Here is an 18,099-nt window from a genome sequence, read left to right as displayed (position 1 = left end):
ACCCAGCCCTCTGATGACTTCAGCATCAAAGATGGTGGCAGCCTACAGCAGGTTTCACCAGACAATGTCGGATTCACTGGGCATGTGAGCATTGTTTTTGGAGACTAACCTAATGGGAACTGAAGTTTCTCTTTAAGACTGATCTCCTTGCCTCCATTTGCATCTAAACATCTTAATCAGCTTGTGTATAAATGTCGGAACTGCTATTACACTAAAAATAACATCCTTCTCAACCGCCTACAGTTTGGCTTCCACCCTTAACTTTTCACTGAAACTTCCTGATTCACTAATGACTTATTAACTGCTAAAAATCAATGGCCATACCCTAATGCCGCGTACACACGATTGGTCCATCCGATGAGAATGGTCTGATGGACCGTTTTCATCGGTCCAAAGCGATCGTGTGTGGGCGCCATCGGTTATTTAACCATCGGTAAAAAAAAGCCAACTTGTTTTAAATTTAACCGATGGATTCCTAACCGATGGGAAAAAAACGATCGTTAGTAGGCACAACCATCGGTTATAAATCCATGCATGCTCATAATCAAGTCGACGCATGTTTGGAAGCATTGAACTTCGTTTTTTTTTTCAGCACGGTGTTGTTTTTTTTACGTCACTGCATTCTGACACGATAATTTTTTTAACCGATGGTGTGTAGGCGCGACGGACCATCAGTCAGCTTCATCGGTTAACCGATGAAAACGGTTCATCGGTCTGTTCTCATCGGATGGACTGATCGTGTTTACGTGGCATTAGACCTTTCTGCTGTTTTTGATGCAGTTGCCCACCCACTTCTTCTAAAAAAAAAACTCCACTGCCTTGGCCTTTACGACTCTGCTCTCTATACTGTAAGGCCCCGTACACACGACCAGTTTCCTCGGCAGAATTCAGCTTCCGACCGAGTTTCTGGCTGAATTCTGCCGAGAAACCCGGCCGTGTGTACACTTTCGGCCGAGGAAGCCAACGAGGAGCTCGGCGAGGAAATAGAGAACATGTTCTCTATTTCCTCGTTGTTCAATGGGAGCTCTCGCCCCGCCGAGCTCCTCGGCGGCTTCAGTGCTGAACTGGCCGAGGAACTCGATGTGTTTGGCACGTCGAGTTCCTCGGCCGTGTGTACGGGGCTTAATTCTCTTTCTACCTATTACAGCACAGCTTTGGTGTCACCTACAACTCTATCTCTCCGTTTTCCTCCTTCTGTTGGGGTCCCCCTAGACTCTGACCTTTCATTAGAGCCCCACATCCAATCACTGACTAAATCCTGCCTCCTCAACCTCTGAAAATGTTTTCAAATTCTCCTCTAAGAAAACCACAAATTTACTAATTCAGTCCCTCGTTATACCCCAGTACTATTGCAACTTATTTTTTGTTAGCCTACCTTTACACAGGCTGTCCCTCCTTCAGTTTATCATGAATTGAATTCTGCTACCAGATGTATCCACCTTACTAACTGATCTGTAGCTGCCACCCCTCTCTGACAATCCTTCCACTGGCTTCCACTGGCCTAGCTTATTTCATTTAAAATACTAACAACAGGGGTTGTAAAGGTTTGTTTTTTATTTTCTAAATAGGTTCCTTTAAGCTAGTGCATTGTTGGTTCACTTACCTTTTCCTTCCATTTCCCTTCTAAATGTGTTTTTCTTTGTCTGAATTTCTCACTTCCTGTTTCTCCTCAGTAAGCTTGCCACCATCATCCGAGAGGTGGTTAGTCAGCCAGAACAGCTTAGGCCCTTTTCACACTACAAAATAAATCCGTTTTAATAATCCGTATTAAAATCCGTCAGATAATGTTAAAAAACAGAAGTTATACGTCCTTTATAAAATATTATTAAAGTCTATGGGATTTTTTTATGTTCCGTAAAGATCCGTAATAGTCCATTATAACGTACGGACGTTAGTTATAACGGAATATGTGACGGGTCTTGCACTATTTTTTGTCCATTTTTTGTCCGTTGCAAGTAACGGATATATTAACGTCCGTTATATTTTAACATTGAAGTCTATGGCGCACGGACGTTAGTAAATGTCTCCGTAAATGTCCGTTATGTTAACGGACGTTAATTTTACTGAGCATGCTCAGTAAAGACTTCTGGAGCTGGACTTCAAGAAAGGGTGAAATGGTTTTTATTAACGGACGTTAGAAAGGAATGATATAACGGATGTATACGGATATATACGGATAAACATTATCTGTTTTCAATAAAGGAAGAATGGTAAAATATTTATCCGTATGTATCCGTTATTAAATCCGTTAATAAACGTCCGTTAATAGGTGTAATACGGATATTATAAAACGGACATACAATCCATAGTGTGAAAGAAGCCTTACTGAACAGCTTACTGAGGAGGAACAGAAAGTGAGAAATTCAGACAAAGAAAACAAAGAAAAAAAAATATTTAGAAGGGAAATCTGAGGAAAAGGTAAGTGAACCAACAATGCACTAGCTTAAAGGAACCTATTTAGAAAAAAAAAAAAAAAACCTTTGCAACCCCTTTCATTTCCTTTATGTACTTCAAGGCATAAATCCCTTTCATTGTTGCAAATAGGCTAAACTTTTATAAATAAAATGCAGGCACCTGACTGTTTGTGCATACCTGCAGATATCCAAATGTTGTATTAAGCTCCTGCATGAGGTATGAGATGAAACCATTGACATTTACCTTCAGTATGGAAGTAGTTTGTTGATTGACAGAAAAAGCGATATTATAAATTAATTAGTATAATTGAATAATAAATAAATAATGTAAAAGACTAAGCTTTTTATTACTGTTGTGGAAAATGATTACAGGTGTGTGACCACCACAATTACATACATTTCTTCACCGCAGGAATTAATAACATTCTCATGAAAAGGTTTCCAAAAATCCCTGCTGTGTATAAAGTTTACATGGAGGAGATTTTATTTATTATATTTTATTTTTTTCCTAACCAATCTAAATCTTCTAGCAGACATAGACAGATATAAAATAATCTTTTACACAGGCATCAAACATTTTGTGTCCATACCCTTGTGTGGAATCCTCTTGATATGTGTGGTTAAGTCAATTCCCATGCCGAGGCCCACACTCATTTTTCAGTGATGGCAGGCCAGAGACCCCAGTACCGTCACTCCAGTTCACTACATTGTTCAGGACCCTCAATAATTGTATCTCTTAACCCCATGTTTGGGAAGACATGCTTAAAAAATTCAAGATCCAGTCCTAGTCCACAGGAAGTCCCAGCGAACATTAGAGGACCCATGAGACATAGGGCCCAGGTTATCAGACATGTTCACCCAAGGAAAGCTTAATGCCACTGCCATGCTGGTGGACCCTATTTATTAGTCCACCACTCCTTCTCTACTCAAACTGATCACAATGTCCTTAATCTCCATGTATTGACTGCATTGTAAATGTATTTTACATGATCAATACAGTAGTGATAACATCAGTTCAAGTCATTATCTTTCCGCTGTGTATAGACTCCTGACATGCTGGGCTTGGCTTTCTATGTTGGTAGTATTTACAAACCACATGACAGGGGCACCCTTGAGTTAAAAAAATTACTGAACGTTCTTGCATGAATTACATATTTGCCATTGGCAATTATTGTATGCATAGACTTTCTAAGATATGATAGAGTGTTGAATGCATAGTTAAGATTTTCCCATAACTCACCCAGAGTCAGGTGCTACAGAAGGGGTTCTTTGGTACTCATCAATCTGTTCTTTTCTTTTATTGTTGTGATTCTCACCTAAGGGTTCAGCTAAGCTCCACCTTTCCCCTAAAGAGTAAAATGTAAGTGCACACTCCAATGCACACTCCAGCTTTCCCCTGAAGTGGAAAGTGATATGCCCTACATCCAGCCTCTTGTGGACTCTTTGTCTTCCTAACCAATCCTCCCTTAAATACCCCAACCCTACCTCATTTGAATGATAAGTGCCAAACCAAAAATACAGGAAGTACATGGGGCTAAAGTAAACAGGGGTTCTCCTTGGATACCATTTCCCTTCCCTTTTTAACTATGGCACCTTCTTGTGCCAGGAATTAGAACCATGTACGACTCTCAACTTAAAAGTTAACACAAGCTAATGATTTCTGTACACAACTTCAATGAATCATTACATAATATTCAAGAAAGAATATAAAACAACGACCAACACAGGACTCCAGAGTCCTTTATACAAAATTAGCAGGTATCTGGCATCTGAACTAATTTCCCAGTTTTGGCAGCGCTTCCAATGAACTGAAAAAAGGATGTCTGGCCCATTGGATTGAACAAAAAGTCCATTCAGATATGTCAACCATAGATAAAGTCCCAGAAGCAGCAGTTGAAGTCTTTATAGGCTGGATTAATTGGCTGCCAATGATGTTACAAATTAGGCACTTTTAGTTAGTCCTAAATAACCTATTTGTCAGCTCCGGTCTAGGGTATCAGACAGAGATTCTGGCACATAGGAACATTTAAACTCACATTCCAAACAGGCAATTCTCCTGCTATCCAGTTAATTCTTTCCCCAATACTTCATCCACTCATGCAAAAATGTATTAGCTACATATGAGCATTAAAAAGCAAACAGCTGATGTGTTTCGGCATGAGCCTTAGTCAGCACCCATTATAACTTCTGGTGACTCTTGGGGTGATGGGGCTGCATTTACTGATGTTATACAGTGTCAACATTTTCTGGCTTCTCAAGGTTTGGATAACACTGTAACAAAATGTAGAAAGTCACTCGGCACTCCAAAAGTCAATATAATGGTTAAAAGGGAAATGCTTTTGGCGTGCTGGTGACTTTCTACATTTACTTCATATAATAGACTACTGTATTTATATGGACAGTTCCCTTAAAATGTCATTGCATTTAATGAATAAGGTAATATGTGTGTCTTGTTAATATGTAGCACAAGCCCACCAAGCTTTTATAATTTGTTATGCCTTAAATTATTTATTACCCCGGAACAAAATATAGCTTCATACTCAGTGATCAAACAGTACTGTTACAAAGATTTAACCTGATTTAAGCTTTTTATTTAGGTCAGCTGGAAATAATTGACATGAGCCATTCTCTGTGTGTAAGTGTCTTAAAAGCTTCTCTCCTGCATAGTCAGATAGATAATATTTGACTGTTAGATTCTTCATTCATCTTTGTGTGACGTATACTCAGTAATATCCACCATCTGAAGCAGCTGGGTAGACAAAGTCAGCTTATTCGTTTCACTATGAAGCCTCGTACACACGACCGAGGAACTCGACGGGTAAAACACATCGTTTTCCTCGTCTAGTTCCTTGTTAGGCTGTCGAGGAACTCGACAAGGCAAGTTTCTCCATTCCCGTTGAGGAAATAGAACTTGCTCTCTTTTTGGCTCGTCGAGTTTCTCGACAGTTTCCTTGACGAAAATGTACACACGACCGGTTTCCTCGGCAAAAAAATATCTCCCAGCAAGTTTCTTGATGGATTCTGCCGAGGAAACCAGTCGTGTGTACGAGGCCTCAGAAAGAGTGCATGATACAGCAGTATTTCATTATATACCTCAAGGGAGAGTTCCACTTTATCGTAAATACAAAACACCTGTTCTTTTAAAGTATCAAAGTTGCAAGAAAATATTAATCTGAAAAGAGGAATGATACACCTTACAGTTCATATTATGTAGCCATGGTGCCGCCAACCCTGACTCGCACCACACTTACTTATTTTAACCACCAGCCACCATCATTATACGGCGGTAGGTCGGCTGTTCTGCACAGTAGCTGTACGTCGGCCTTTAAAACAGCTATAGAGGGCGCGCGCCCGCTGAACGGTGGGGGTCTCGATGCACATTGGTCTGCGGGCACAATGTCTGCCAGCCATGCGTGATTGTGGGCACGAGAGCCAGAATGGGAATGAGTGTGTAAACACACACATCCCCATTCTGTCAGGAGAGGAGTCAGTCCCATCCCCATACAGTTAGAAACACTCCTGAGGGAACACATTTAACCCCTTGATCGCACCAGAGTGTTAACCCCTTCCCTGCCAGTGACATTTACACAGTAATCAGTGCATTTTTATAGCATTGATCGCTGTATAAATATCAATGGTCTCAAAATGCGTAAAATGTGTCCAAACAGTCCACTGTAATGTTGCAGTCCCACTAAAAATCACAGATTACCGTCATTACTAGTAAAATTAAAATAAAATAATAATAATAAAAATGCCATAAATCTATTTAGCTTTAATTTTTGTGCAAACCAGTTTTGTTTGGGTACAGCGTTGAACGACAATAGTCAGTTAAAATAACGCAGTGCTGTATCACAAAAAATTTCCTGGTCATTAAGGGGGCAAATCCTTCCGGGGCTAAAGTGGATAAGGGCTTTTCTTGGCCAATTTATTAAAAGAAAGATTCAACACAGTTCCAGACATCAAAATCAAAGAGTTTCCCTCAGAGGGGTTTCATCATTGTTCTCTTGCAAAGAAATATACACTCAGCCTCCTGGCTTACAAATGCAGAACTCCAGCTCTAGCCGTATCCTTTAGGACCTGTCTTCTACAGACAGTATTCATACACAACTCCGTGGACATACCGTGGACATATACCCCTTGCTGCGCTGGCTCCCACCTGTGTCTGCTAAGTGGAGCCCTTCTGACTCCTTGGCACAGACCTCCTCTGTCTGCTGGGGTGGAGCCCTGAACCCCAGTCCTGACTCTACAAAAAAAAACAGTGCAAACCTGCACAATAAATGTGTCGGATATTCACAAAACACCGACCCGGAATTGGAGATTTTATCCCTTGCTTTGAAAAAACTGCTGCGCAAATATCGTGTGACATAAAAATTAGCAAAACCCACCAATTTATTCTCTAGGGCATCTGCTACAAAATATATAAGGTTTGGGGTTAAAAGTAATTTTTCAGCAAAAATACTGATTGAGTGCTTCTTGGACGTTGGGCCTCCCTGCTGTATGTGGCTATGCTGTCTCACATGTGTCAGGAGGAGTAGCAGAATGTATTTTGGGGTGTAGTTGCAAGTATGCCTATGCCGTATACAGGGTAGAGCTGGCAGCCTTAGGCCTGGGGGGTAGGTTCAGTCAATTGGCCCATTGAACCGCCGAATCAGCTCACCATCCATGGCCCATCTGGGTTTTCAATGCAGCCTCACCAGTGTAGCTAACTCCAGTGCCCATCAATGCAGCCTGATCACTGGGGCAGATTACATGGGGTGTATGGGGGGGGTCAACTATGGGTGTCAGGGTCTCTCACCACAGTGATCTCAGAAGGTCCTTGCAGGCCACGGCCTCCTGGAAGAGTAATGCTCCTGGTCCTGGGGTCAAGTTGCAGCCAGCACCCAGCCCTGCGTCCCGACTCCCTGGCGCACCCTGCTTCCAAGAATCCGGTCCACCCACCGGAAGCTTGAGCGTGGACTACAACTCCCGGAATGCAACAGCTAGTGGTCGGCCCCCGTGGCCATGCTCCCGGCCCAACTTCCTAGACCAGAAAAAAAATGGTAGTGGGCAGCGGCTGCCAGCCATAAGTCAGGGCGGCCTGGGAGGCAATTGTCACCCTGCCCCCCGGCCCAGCCCTCCCCTGGCCGTATATGAGAAATACATTTTTATGAAGAAAAAGAAGCAAATTATATTTCATTTCTTCATTTTCCAAAGAAGTGTGGGAAAAAATACAACTTCAAAAAGCTCACTGTGGCTCTTATTAGATACCTTGGACTGTCTACTTTCCAAAAGGGAGTCGTTTGGGGATTTTTCAAAATTACTTATTTGTAAAACGTTAAAACAGAAACTAAGAAAAGCACGCTTTTTTTAAAACGTTTGGTCTTTTTTAATTTGTAGCGCAAAAAAATTAAAACCCAGTGGTGATTAAATACCAGCAAAAGAAAGCTCTTTGTAAAAAAAAGCTAAAAATGTCATATGAGTGCAGTGTTGCATGACTGAGTAATTATCATTCAATATGCCACACCACTGAAAGCAAGAGTTTGGCCTGGGCAGGAAGGGGATGAAATTGCCCAGTATAGAAGTAGTTAAAGCGCTGCCTCTGCTGTTAAGTAAGAATGCTTTAAACAAATTATTAAATTAAATGGTTTCAACCAACATCCTAAAAAAATGCATAAACAAACAAAAAGAATCAAATCAATATTTGGTTTCCACCCTTTGCCTAGGTATACTTGCACAGATTTAAAGCGATATTATTTTTTTTAAAGAAAAAACATGTCAATAACAATACTTACCTGCTCTGTACAATGGTTTTGCACAGAACAGACACAAGCCTCTTCTTTTTGGGTCCCCCGCAGGCACTCCTGGCTCCTCCCCTTGACCAGTACCTCAAATAGCAAGCTACTTATGATGGGGGCACTGGTGCATGCTTGCTCCCCAGCCCCACTCTATGTCTTCATAAGACACACAGAGCTACAGCTCGGCCCCCTCTGCTCTCTCCTTATTGGCTCACTTCTCATTGGCTCACTGGCTGTGATTGACAGCAGTGAGAGCCAATGGCTCCCATTGCTGTGTCTCAGCCAATGAGTTGAGAGAAACCAAGGACAGTCAAGGCTCTCATGCGCATCATTGGCTCAAGAGGGTGCTCAGGTAAGTATTAGGGGGGGCTGAATGCCTGAAGGTAAAAAAACCGACAGCCTTTACAACTGCTTTAAGGAATTTGCTGACATACTGTACATTACAGTGCATGAATAGTCAATTATACCAAGCAAGAACTTATGATCAACAAGATAACAAGATGTAGATTAAAATACAATTATTTACTCAAAATAATTATCTGTATAGAAGAACTGAAACTGGATAAGGAATAGCCATGTTCTACTAACAAGCTGAGGTTGCTAAAGACAATTTAATTAAAAGTACTGTCAAGTTAATTCAAGACTGAGCACAGCAACAAGACCTTACTGCTACAATAAGGTCTCTCACACACAGACATTAATGGTCTGCCAAAGAAAATTTGTGTAGCATATAAAAGATACATCATGCTGACCTCTGCAATTGAAAAATAAGCAGTGGCACCATTAGGGTTCACACAGCCAGTTTGGGTTTTGAATCATGTGTCTGGGTTTCAATCCACTTGTGTGGACTGTGTGGACTGTGACTCCCCATGCTCCAAGGGGCCCATTGGGCCTCCCTGTCACACTTGGACAAGAGGGATGGCAAGAACGGCATTTACTAAAACCTCAGCTGTATTTTCCTCCTGCAGCCGCTGAAAGCCAGCTTCTCCTCCTCTCCCTCCTGTCGGGTTTCAGTGGCTGCAGGAGGAAAATACAGCAAATCAATTCAAGAAAATGCTGCCCCCATTGTCCCTCCTGTCCACTCCTTTCTGCTGCCTATAAATTGTGTTTACTTTGCTTTAGTTTGTGAATAAACCAGAAGCCACACAGCACAGAGCACTTCCCTTTCATTCACTGTCCAGTGCAGCTGAGGCTGCAGAGAAAGAGACTGGGTAATCTCTGTCCTCTCTACTTTTCTCTGTCCCAAAAGTGATACATCAGGGGTCTGATAAAACCACTGATATTTCACAATAGCTCTCCAACAGCGCTCCTAAAAAATTACTGACATTATTCACTGCCCTACTGACACCAACCTCTGCTCTACTGACAAAGTCCACTGCCCTACTGACATTGTCTACTGCTCTACTGACTGACACCACCCACTGCCCTACTGACACCAACCCCTGCCCCACTGTCATGTTCACTGCCCTACTGACACATCCACTGCCCTCCTTATACCATCAACTGCCCTACTGATATAATTTTCTGCCCTACTGACACCAACCTTTGTCCTGCTGACACCATTCACTGCTTTACTAACACCATCCACTGCTCTACTAACACCACCCACTGCCCTATTTACACTATCCACACACCGTCCACTGCCCTACTGACATTATCCACACACTTTCCACTGCCCTACTAACACTATCCACTGCTCTACTAACACCATCCACTGCCCTATTTACACTATCCACACACTTTCCACTGCCCTACTAACACTATCCACTGCTCTACTAACACCATCCACTGCCCTATTTACACTATCCACACACTGTGCACTGCCCTACTGACATTATCCACACACTATCCACTGCCCTACTAACACTATCCACTACTCTATTGACACTGTCTACTTTTAAGGTAGGATACTGTAAGTTCATATTTTTACAGTGATATGTGTTTTATTAATCTAACCATTAATCTACGTACAAGAATGCTTTTGTTTTATTGAACCATGCCTCCTTAAGCCCCTCCCACTGTAAAGGCAATTTGGCACTGTGTTACGTGTACGGCATTACTACTCACCTTGGTTCACCCAAAGGTGTACCAGGTCTTTTACATCCTATCGTGTATACTACAAAAAAATTGTCATGCGCCAATAAAGTGTTCAGGTTTGGCTTGAAGAAAAGGATGTAACCCTAGGCATCATCATCTCAGACTTGGCAGAAACCCTTGTACTCTCACCTACAGTTCGAAGAAGCCTGGTTAGAAGTTTTTTTTTATGGAAGGCTTGCTAATAAGCCGTGCCTCTGATGTGGAAACAAGGCAAAGTGCATAAAAACACTGCTGTGCAGAAATATGGCAGCAGGGGCTCTTTTTTTTTTTTTTTTTTTTTTTCTTCTTTTTTTTTTTTTTTTTTTTTTTTTTTTTTTCCACCTCAGCTTTTTACCAAATTCTAGAGACACGCTCATGATTTGATACTTCTTTCGTCTCTGTTTGAGTTTGCATCATGAGTGGTATCTATCCTGTATGCTATCTTTCTCTTTTTGAGTATTCATTAAATGTATATATTTGTGTACATGCAGTATAAATGCCGACCCCCTATAGGGGCGTCCAGATCACGACCCAGCTGTTTTCCCCCAGCGCCCCGTATTGGCTGGTCGAGACTAGATTGGTCTCAAAACAGGAAAGACACTCAAATATATATATATACACATACATATACGTATATTTACACTTATCCATATTTTTTTTTTTTTTTTTTTTTTTTTATTAATTAACGCCCACCCTCCCTCCCCTCATGGCTCCCAGGAATCTCCCGTTTGTCCCTAGTAAAAGGTATAAGAAAAGAAGTAGAAAAAAGAAGAAGAAGGCTTCACAAAAGACTTGGCGTCAGCTGTTCGGCTAATAATAACTAGGGAAAAGGAAAAGAATAGGTATAATAAGAGTAGAAGATAGCCGGAAAGGGAAGAAGGTATATAAGTCTCGCTTTAAAATGACAAGGGATAGGGATTTTTGCGATATCCATTGCATTTATCTAATGTCGATCAGACCCTAACTCGCTCTGCATAACTCCATGTTTTTTTGTATTCTTTCCATTTACCCCATTTCTCCCTATGTTCACTGTTCTTCTCCAAGTAACTATCCTTAAGTTCTTCTAATCTATACGTTTCCTCCACTGCGTCTATCCAACTCCAGATATGTGGACTTTCCGTCTCCTGCCACTTCTTAGGTATAAGTCTCTTAGCTGCGTTTAAAAGGTGGGGGATTAGGGACTGCTTGTATTTTTTTACGCCCTCTTGACTGCCATGAAAGAGGACGACCCATGGGTCTTTCTTGATCTCCTCTCCCGTGATAATCTTTATTTGTCTCAATATTATGTCCCAATATGTTTGGATCTTGGGGCATAGCCACCATAAATGGGCCATCGTACCTCTTTCTTGGCAGCCCCTCCAGCAGTCTGCGGACTGACCTGCTTTGAATTTATTTGCTTTGTCCGGGGTGATATACCATCCTGAGAGGCACTTATAATTTGCTTCAGCTGTACGTATATCTATTGCCGATGAGTGGGTTAATTGCATGATCCTCTGAACAGTATTTATCCCCCTCGTGATCCCTAACTCTCTTTCCCATTTATCTATAAAAGGTGCTTCATCCCGTGTTCCTAACTTAACCAATAACCCGTACAATTTAGTGATTGTGCCCTTAGAATTCTTAGATTTACAAATTTTTTCGAGTGAAGTCAGCTCCGCCTCCGTCCGTAGTGGGCGGGGGAGGTGCCGTACAAAGTGGATCAACTGGTAGTAATGCCACCTATCAAGATTCCAGAAGTCTGTTTTGGCTTTCAAATCTTCGTAGGTCATTATCTCACCGTTTTTAATAATATCCCCCAAGTGCACTGTGTCTCTCCTTATCCAGTTCCCTCCTATTTTTTTTTCCCCAGGTGGGAAATAGGGGTTTTCTTTTAGATTCATTAAGGGGGAGTTAAATTTCCCTTCTAATTGTGCCTGCATCCTATCCCACATTCTTAAAGTGTCCCGTGTTATGTCATGTGTTTTGTGATCTAGTGCTCTGTGTTGTGCAGGGATCCAAATAATGTTATTCAGATATTTATTAGTTAACGCTTTCTCAATTTGCACCCACCTTTTATCTGTCCTGTCCCTAGCCCACTCTACCGCACGCGATAAGACCGCCGCCTTGTAGTAACTTTTGATGTCCGGGGCTGCCAGACCGCCGAGTGGCTTGACCTGTTTTATTATGGAGAGGGATATTCTATGCTTTTTATTTTTCCAAACGTAATTTAATAACAAAGTGTTAAGGATTCTCAGATATTGCTGGGGAAGAGCAATTGGGACTAATAAGAATTTATAGAGAATTTTAGGAACTACCACCATCTTCAACATGTTTATGCGTCCTATCCATGATATAGGTTTATTGATCGTTCTTTTTAGTTCATTCTTGATCTCATTTAATAAAGGAATATAGTTTATTTTATACATCTTCTGTGTTGTATTGGCAAGTTTTATTCCTAGATACTTAAGTTCTTTAGTCCATGAGAACGCGCATACTTCCTTAACTGAATATACCTCTCTTTTATTTAAATTAATGTTCAGGATCTCAGATTTGGTTACGTTAATTTTAAAGTTGGAGATAGCACCATATTGTTGCATGACTCTAGAAAGCTTGGGGATAGATTTGACTGGGTTAGTTACGTAAAATAAAATGTCATCGGCAAAAGCCGATAGTTTGTGTTCCTCCCCTTCTACTCTCACTCCGTTAATATCCGGGTCATTACGAATAGTGGCCAGCAGCGGCTCTAGGGATAGAATAAAGAGGAGGGGCGACAATGGACACCCCTGTCTCGTCCCGTTTTTCATCTCGAAGGATTCCGATAGTATGCCATTGATTTTTATTTGCGCGGTGGGGTGGTGATATAATGTTTTGATCCAGCGGGACATCCTGTTTCCTATTCCCATGACGGTAAGAGTTTCCATCATGAGCCCCCAGTCTACCCTGTCGAATGCTTTTTCAGCATCGACTGACAGGAATAGACCTGGGGGCTCGTTCTGCCTTATGGTCTGAAGCAGGAGAATTGCCCTTAGGCTGTTGTCTTTACCCTCTCTGTTGGGCACAAAGCCTACCTGGTCGGGGTGCACCAATAAATGCATGACCCCTTTCAGGCGGCACGCCAGAATTTTCGCGAAAAGTTTAATGTCTGTATTTAACAGAGAGATAGGTCTATATCCCGAACATAGAGAGCTATCCTTGCCTTCCTTCAAGATTATTGCCACCACAGCCGCTATAGCTCCACTACTAGTTTCAAATTCCGACCCCAATCCATTAAAATATTTACAGAGTCTCGGTATCAGGATGTTACTAAATCTTTTATAATAGAAGGTGGAAAACCCGTCTGGCCCCGGACTCTTTCCACCAGTGGTGGAATTTATGGCCCTTTTTATTTCTTCCTCAGTTATAGGTCGATCCATGGTCAAGCTTTCCATCTCCTCCAATCTAGGAAGTCCTGCATTATCAAGAAACTCTCGGGTCTCCTCCTCCCTTTCCCCTACCTGCCAACCTGTGTGTTTTATTGAGTATAGGTTCTCGTAGTATTTTTTGAATGTATCCGCGATTTCGGAGGTTGCATAAACCAGTTCCCCGTCTTTACCTTTAATTTTCTCAATATAGTTCCTGGCTTTCTTTTTTTGGGCCATTTTAGCTAGAAGTTTGCTTGGTTTGTTTCCCCATATATACCTCTCTTTGGAAATGCAGTTTAATTTATACCTTACTTCTTGTTCCATGATCTCCTTGAGAGCATCTCTTTTTAAAATTAAGTTATGATAAGTCGCTTTTGCTCTCAGCACTTTGTGTTCCCGTTCTAGCATCTCTATCTCTTTCCTCAGGGTGATAGCATTACTTTTTCTCTCTTTTTTTTTTTTTGCGCCCTCTGCAATTAGAATCCCTCTGATAAAAGCTTTGTGCGTCTCCCACAGGGTTGCACTGGTAATCCCCTCTGTGTCATTTGTGAGGAAGAATTGTTTTAATTCTGCCTCTACCCTGCTTCCCCCTCCCTCATCGTGGATCAGGCTATCATCCAGGCGCCACGTCGGCCGCTGTCTCCTTTGTACAGCTAGTATAATTTTCATCGAGACCGGGGCATGGTCCGATACAGTCATAATTCCAATTTCTGTCTCAGTAATAGCGTCGATCAACCTATGGTCCGCTAGGATGTAGTCGATCCTGGAGTACGTTCCGTGGGGGGGGGAGAAAAATGTGTAGTCATGCTCATTTGGATGTTTAATCCACCAGACATCCACTAGTTGGCATTCATGGAGCTTATGTTTAATTCTCTGTAGATGCACATTTTTTGTCTCCCTCCCACGGAACGTGCTATCTTCCGTTGGGTTCAAAACAAAATTTAAATCGCCCATCAGGATTATAAATCCCTCGGCAAAGTTGTTCAATTTTCCCAGAATTTTCTTTAAATATTGGGTTGGGTGCACGTTGGGGGCATAAATGTTGGCTAAGGTGTAAATAATGTTTTCAATCCGTATTTTAAGGAACAAGAATCTCCCTTCTGGGTCATTCATCCTTGCCTCCAAGGTAAACCCAAACCCTCTTGTAAACCCAATCGCTACTCCCCTTGCGCGTTTTGAGATGGAATCACCGTAGACCCAAGTAGGGTACGCCGGGGAGTAGAGCTTGATATTAGCTTCCATGGTCAAGTGCGATTCTTGAATAAACACTACATCAGCTCTAAGTTGTTCAATCTCTGCTAGGACCTTTAATCTTTTACCTACTGAGTTTAATCCCTTTACATTATAGGATAAAAATTTTACTTCTGTCATTCCCAATAACTAAGTCGCCTCCTTGAATGCACGGGACTTTTCCGGAAGATCCCTGGGAGCCATGATGCCCTTCCCACCCCCCTCCTCTCCCCTCCACCTCCCCTCTCACCCATCCCTTCCCAGGCCTGATCATCACCCCTGAACCGTAGGGATCTTTGGTATCCCCTACCCATCGGTTCTTGTGGATGAGGTGTAACGCCCCACGCCCCTCCCTCCTGTTCGCACAGGACTAGTTCTTATATGGGAGGGGTTACGGATCTGCCCTCCTTATGCCCTTCTCTGATCGCCCCCCAGCCCTTCCTCCCTCCCTCTCCCCGTCCTGTCCGGCCGCCCCGCCCACGACCGCCCCAAGGGGCGGGCTGTTATCTGACCGCTATTCATCCCATCCTGGTATTTCTATGACCGGCATGTCCAGTTTACGGCAGAACCCTGAGAGTTCTTCGGGGAATATTAATTTCGCTGACACTCCCTCTTTATGGCCTATCAAACAGGCCGGGAAGCCCCATTGATAGTTTATATTAAGTTGGCGCATCTGTTCCAGGAGAGGTTTTAGGTGTCTTCTTCTGGCCAGGGTTTCCCAGGCCAGATCCGTGAAGATCTGGATCTCCCTGCCGTCGTAAGATAAGGGAGGTTTTCTTCTCAGTTTTAACCAAATTGTCTCTTTATCTTCAAAGTGTCTAAACCTCACAATTATGTCCCTATGCCAATTCCCTCCTCCCTCCCTCGTCTTCCCCACACGATGGACCCGTTCTATTTTAAGGGGGCCCTCCGAGCCATTATCGAGGAGGGGGAGGAACAAGTCACCAAGGATTTTTCTCAGGTCTTCACCCTTCTCCTCCTTGACAGATCGTAATCTTAAATTTTGCCTTCTATTGCGGTTCTCTTGGTCTTCGAGACGATATTGCAGCCATCTCTGATTTTGTTTCATAGTCAGGTGCTGAATCCTCAATTCATTTAAATCCTGGTCCTGTTTTTCTATTTTTTTCTCGGCTTCCTCTACCCGTTCCAGCATGTGGAATAAGTCCGTTCTTAATGTACTGATTTCCTCTTTTATAACGTTCTCCAATCCCTTTAACATTGCCGCCATTTCTCCCGTAGTTGGAATGTGAGAGTCCGAGCTCTGTTCTTCTACTTGGCTAAGTGCCTGGTCCAGTTCTGTTAAAGTATCAGATGTCGGATTTGCTGCCCCCACTCCTCCCTTTTTGTTTACCCCCGTTTTTTCTGTTTTTTTAATCGGGCCTGGGCTCTTTGTGCCCGAGGTCATGTAGTGTCTAATCGTAGTGGGAGAGGGAATATCCTTTGGGGCTTTCGAAGCAGCCCCCCTTGTTGATCTGTTCATTTTATGTTTCTTTGTCGCTCTGATGCGCTTCCCCAGTTTGAACAGTAAGTGAGGGGCCTAACCCCCCCCCCTTTTTTTTTTTTTTTTACAGGGACCGCGCGATTTTTGTATCTCACTATGGCGTGATTTCCTAAGGGGGGGAGAGGTTAAGGATTTTCTTCCCCCCCTTTTTTCTCTCTTTTCCTTTTTCCTTTTTTTCCTTCCTCCCCCTAATCAGAGGTTGCCACCTGACATTTCCGGGAGTTTTTAGGGGTTCCGGGGATTAACCCGACGCCCCAAGATATACCTGGGGGGGGTGGGTCCGCCTCTCTCTATTTTTAGGAAGTGTTGCACCCCCGTCCAATTGGGGGCTTTTTCTTAAGGGATTCTCCACTTAGAAAGACCTAGTGGTTTTTAAGCCGCCGTCCTCCCAAAAGGGGGGGGGGGGTTAAATTTGCGTCCCCTTCTTCCCCTCTTTTTTTGTTTTTTGGGGGGTTTGTGCTCCTCCTGAGTATGGTGGGGCGTATTACACGCAATCCCCCTGGGGTTGCGCTCCGCTTCTCAGATTTTTGATACCTTGGGTCGGTATAGTAAACCTGCCCTATGAGCCAGGTTAAACCTGGGGGGTAAGACTTCTTGGATTTTTCTGCTGAGGTTTCCGTTCAGCCTCCCCGTGATTTAGCTGTCCTTTATAAGGGTGGGAGCAAAAGTCTTTTACTTACTTTTTACTTTTTTAACTAAATTTTTTATTTTTTTTTTGTATAATGTAACAGATGATGTTACGCCAAGTAAATAATTAAAAGTCTTTTAAGAAACTAACCCGTTTACTTTTGGTATCCGTGTGTTTCTTATTTTTTGGGTTGATAGCCAGCCTTATTATTTAGAGTTAATGCAATTTGTATGGGATTCCCTGATTCGGACCCATACTCTAGGGCGTCACCAGGTTAATTTTGGTTTGCGGGGAGAAATAGTGTCTCTGGAGTATCAATATTCTTCCACACTCCCACCTACATCACTATCCACAGTGTTTAAAGCATAGTCCTATGAGCTTTGGATGCTTGAGTTCACATGTAAATAGCTATGAGGGGGAGAGGAAAAAAAAACAAGGAAGATACTAGAACGATACAACAACCCTGCAGAGGCCCCTATAATCTTTACAGTGCATAAGCGGTTCCTCAAATCGGCCTTATTATTGATTTCTTCCTCCGATTAGTGCTTTACAAATGCAGGGCCTCTAGGAATACAGTTAATTAACACAAATGCAGAGTGGCCATTTGCCATAGGAGATGCAACTTGTCATTACCTGTTCCCTGCTGTCAGTGCATTGGTCCTTGCTGCAAAGGTTTCAATGATGTAGTCTTATGGTACGAGAAGGAAAGAGAAAAAAAGGATCCATATTACCTGGAGGGTCCCCATCCAATGGGATGTCCAGGGCTCACCACCAAACAGGGGGGGGGAGGTGGGCGGCAGACGGGAGCGCCGCGCGTGGGAGCCTCCTTATGCTCAATCCGTCCCGTCCTGTAGCTTAGCTGCTGACTCCCGGAGCGGCGCGGGGGGGGCCGGAGAGTGCGGGGCTATCGGAAGGCGGCGGATGCTGGTCTTTTCCGCAATGGGGGAGCTAGCCCCTCGGTGGGTTCCCTCGCTGCAGCGCGATCGCTGCCTCTGGAGCGCCGCCGGGTCTAGGTCCCTCCATCCTCCTCTGGGTCAGATCCGTGGCGTGGGCCGCTCCTCCCTCGGACGTGCGTGCTTCACGTGCACCACGTCAT

The sequence above is a fragment of the Rana temporaria genome, chromosome 1 (genome assembly GCF_905171775.1).
Source record: "Rana temporaria chromosome 1, aRanTem1.1, whole genome shotgun sequence".
In the NCBI taxonomy this organism is placed as follows: domain Eukaryota; kingdom Metazoa; phylum Chordata; class Amphibia; order Anura; family Ranidae; genus Rana; species Rana temporaria.
Note: the sequence above shows the minus strand (reverse complement) of the source record.